This window comes from Rhinopithecus roxellana, chromosome 11, assembly GCF_007565055.1.
Source record: "Rhinopithecus roxellana isolate Shanxi Qingling chromosome 11, ASM756505v1, whole genome shotgun sequence".
Taxonomy (NCBI): Eukaryota; Metazoa; Chordata; class Mammalia; order Primates; family Cercopithecidae; genus Rhinopithecus; species Rhinopithecus roxellana.
Window position 1 is genome coordinate 87,406,650 of NC_044559.1, and position 4,632 is coordinate 87,411,281.

Genomic DNA, 4,632 nt, shown 5'->3' on the forward strand with positions numbered 1-4,632 from the left:
GCGGGTAGGGAACTCACCACTCACTCAGTTATAGGCTGCCAGACCATGGGGAGCCTGATGGGAAAGATGGTGCACCACTCGGAAATCCTGGGCACTTGGCTGGATGAGTAACTGGATGGGCCTTGGGGCTGTGCCTTGTGGAAAGTGGGGAGTGGGGAGTGTGATCTCTGTGTGGGAAGAAACATTTGCCTGGATTAATTGCGTGGCCAGGGGGACTGACTGAGCCAGAGGCTGCTAATGATCACACAGGATCAATTCTCTATTCTCATCTTCCCCCTTTTAGTAATAGGACCTCTTCCCACCAAGTTTCAGCTGGGCACACTTCTAGATTCCCTTGCAATTCGCGTCCCTTGCAATTTAATGCCACTATGTGATGAAGTGTTGGCCAGTAGGATATAAGCAGAAGAATGTGTGCAACTTCCAGATCATGTTTTACCTTTTTTTTTTTTTTTTTTTTTTTTTTTTGAGACAGAGTCTCATTCTGTCACCTAGGCTGGAGTGCAATGGTGCAATCTCAGCTCACTGCAACCTCTGCCTCCCAGGTTCAAGTGATTCTCCTGCCTCAGCCTCCTGAGTAGCTGGGATGACAGACGTGCACCACCACACCCAGCTAATTTTGTATTTTTAGTAGAGACAAGGTTTTGCCATGTTGGCCAGGCTGGTCTCGAACTCCTGACCTCATGGTCCACCTGCCTCAGCCTCCCAAAGTGCTGGGATTACAGGCGTGAGCCACCGCACCCGGCCCAGATCATGTTTTTTTTTTTTTTTTTTTTTTTTTTTTTTTTATACTTTAAGTTCTAGGGTACATGTGCATAATGTGCAGGTTTGTTACATATGTATACTTGTGCCATGTTGGTGTGCTGCACCCATCAACTCGTCAGCACCCATCAACTCGTCATTTACATCAGGTATAACTCCCAATAGTTTTTTTGTTTTTAATGGAAATTGCTTGTCCTTGGCTTCCTCTCTTTCTTCCTCCCTGTGGACTGGAACTTGAACGTGATGGTACACATAACCCTCAAACCAGGCAAAGACCACAGCCTAGAGGATGCCATAGCAAGGAGAGAGAAGGAAGCTGGCTTCCTGTTCATCCCTGGAATGTCATATGAGAAAGAAACAAGACCTTAACTCATTGGAGCCACTGTATTTTGAGGCCTCTTCATCACAGTAGCTTAGCCTGAACACTAACTGATAAACCAGAGATCCCCAGGACTGTAGATGACATTTGCCATGGAGAAAGAGCTAGAAGTCCAGAGGTTTAAATCCTCACCTTTCTCCATTGCTAATGCCCGTTGTAATTTTGGACAAGTCACTGACCCTCTCAACCTCGGTTTTCTGCCCTGAAAATGAGGATAAGAAATTGTCCTGGCTCACAGAGCAGCTGTGAGCCTTACATAAAACTATCACTGCGAAGGCTCGTTGAAAAATAAAGAAATGTTACAAAGGTAGAGTTAACAGTCACCAGGAACTTAGCGCACTAAGATCACAGGGTGGATTTCTGTGAAATCTTTGTTCTCTGCCGCAGAGCTCTGTGTTCCTGACTTTGATCCAAGGGCAAAGTGCTGCTCAGGAGAAACTGCCCAAAAATGCAAACCAGCAGACGGGTCTTCTGTCTGTCCTTCAGTTCCATTTTAGGGGAAATCATTCTGAAGTTAGCGGGTTTAAGTCCCCTTCCCCATCTGTCTCAAAACACTTGCCAGAGACCAGAGAACCTTGGAGCTGCTCACCTAAGTGCATGCTGGGTAAATCTCTCACAAAAGCACTGCTCCCCTCTATGTCACTGTGGGCCGCTTTTCCCGAGGGAGTGGCGCAGTGCTGGCTCCAACATGTGGGATTTGCTGTCATTCTGCCCTGGCTTCAAACCCCACTCCCACTGGTTCTGTGCTCTGGGAAGGTCATGTATGTTCACTGAGCCTTAATTTCCTGCATTTTGTAAAAGGAGGCCACTGGCACCTTCCATATGGAATTCAGTGGGTTCTAAATAAAGCATTTAGCACAATGCCTGACATCAGTGGGCACAGCGCCACAACTTACAAGGGCAGAAACCCATGCACCTAACACTCCACAGGCACCAGTGGCAGGTGGGAACCTGATCTCACAGGCAAACTGCTGCAAGCTCAGCGTGGACCACCCTGAGATTAAAACTCCAGGGGAACCCAGCCATAGGGAGCTCCCACACTTCTGTGGATTTTACCTCCAGGAGCTCAACCAGGTTCTCACAGCAAATATTGGAGAAAAATTATTTCCTGCTTCCGACAGTAGGAGTGGGAAAGGAACTATTCTGGAAAATGCTAGAGTATTCTGTTCTTCTAAGGACTGCCCCCCAGGAGAAACTACAGATGTCCCCCGCTTAAGATGGTTTGACTTAACAAGTTTTGTTTTATTGTTTTTTTTTTTTTGGTTTCTTGGGGTTGTTTGTTTTTTGAGATGGAGTCTTGCTCTGTCACCCAGGCTGGAGTGCAGTGGCATGATCTTGGCTCACTGCAACCTCTGCCTCCAGGGTTCCAGAGATTCTCCTGCCTCAGCCTCCCAAGTAGCTGGGATTACAGGCACCCACCAACATGCCTGACTACTTTTTGTGTTTTTAGTAGAGACGGGACTTTACCATGTTGGTCAGGCTGGTCTCGAACTCTTGACCGCAGGTGATCCACCCGCCTCAGCCTCCCAAAGTGCTGGGATTACAGGTGTGAGCCACCACGACCGGCCCCACTTAACAATTTTCAAGCTGATGTGGGAGCATTCAGCAGAAACTGTACTTCCAGCACCCATACAACCATTCTGTTTTTCACTTTCTATACAGTTTTCAATAAATTGCATGAGATATTCAACATTTTATTATAAAACAGATTTTGTGTGAGATGATTTCCCAACTGTAGGAGAATACAAGTGTTCTGAGCAGGTTTAAGGCAGGCTAGGCTACGATGCAGTAGATTAGGTGTATTAAATGCATTCTCACCTCTCTGATGGATTTCTCGGGATATAACCTCGTTGTAAGTCAAGGCACATCTGTAGTTAACCAAAGCCTAACCTACTGGGGTTTTATCAGAGCCTAACCAAGCTAAGGGAAGAGAAATACCCGACTCCAATCCACTTAAGCCATCCTATCTCACCTAAGTGAGGGGAACTCAAAAGCACTTGTGAAGCTCACAGCCCAGGGGCCTAGGCTCACTCAAAACCTGAGACTTAATCATAGGACTACAGCCCGTTTGCCTTCCCACCACACCCTGCCTCCTACCACATTCCCAATGGCCTATTTACCACAGTTCCTCATACCTCGTACATCACATCTGGCTATCAAGAAAAAATTACAAGGCATACTAATATGCAAAAATACAGTTTGAAGAAACAGAGCAAGTATCAGAGCCAGACTCAGATATGGCAGGAATGTTGGAATTATCAGACCAGAAACTTTAAACCACTATGTGCTAAGGACACCAGGAATGTAAAACAATTATGATTAAGATGCTAAGGGGCTGAGTGCAGTGGCTCACATCTGTAATCCCAGCATTTTGGGAGGCTGAGGTGGGTGGATCACTTGATGTCAGGAGTTCAAGACCAGCCTGCCCAACATGGTGAAATCCCGTCTCTACTGGAAAAAAAAAAAAAGCAAAATTATCCGGGCATGGTGGCAGGTGCCTATAATCCTAGCTACTTGGGAGGCTGAGGCAGGAGAATCGCTTGAACCCAGGAGGCAGGGGTTGTGGCTCACACCATTGCACTACAGCCTGGGCAATAGAGCGAGACTCCATCTCAAAAAAAAAGAAAAAAGAAAAAAGATGTTAAGGACACTAATGGGTCAAGTGGACGGCATTAGGAACAGACATCCAATGTCAGCAGAGAGATAGACATGCTAAGACTGAACCCAAATAAATGCTGTACTCTGCAAAATCATTCTTGAAAAGTGAAGGAGAAACAGATTTTCTCAAACAAAAATTGAGGGAATTTGTTGCCAGTAGACCTGTCTTGCAAGAAATGTTAAAAGCAGCTGTTTAAAGGAAAGGAAAACAGGCCGGGCGCGGTGGCTCAAGCCTGTAATCCCAGCACTTTGGGAGGCCGAGACGGGCGGATCACGAGGTCAGGAGATCGAGACCATCCTGGCTAACACGGTGAAACCCCGTCTCTGGCTAACACGGTGAAACCCCGTCTCTACTAAAAAATACAAAAAAACTAGCCGGGCGAGGTGGTGGGCACCTGTAGTCCCAGCTACTCCGGAGGCTGAGGCAGGAGAATAGCGTGAACCCGGGAGGCGGAGCTTGCAGTGAGCTGAGATCCGGCCACTGCACTCCAGCCTGGGCGACAGAGTGAGACTCCATCTCAAAAAAAAACAAAAACAAAAACAAAAAAAAAAAACAAAAGGAAAACAATATAGGTCAGAAACTAGGAACTATGTAAAGAAAGAAATAGCACTGGAGGAGAAATAAGTGATGGTAAAATTAAAACATCTTTTTTTTTTTGAGATGGACTTTTGCTCTTGTTGCTTAAGCTGGAGTGCAATGATACAATCTCGGCTCACTGCAACCTCCCCGCCACCCAGGTTCAAGCGATTGTCCTGCCTCAGCCTCCTGAGTAGCTGGGACTACAAGCGCCCACCACCACGCCCAGCTAATTTTTTATATTTTTAGTAGAGACAGG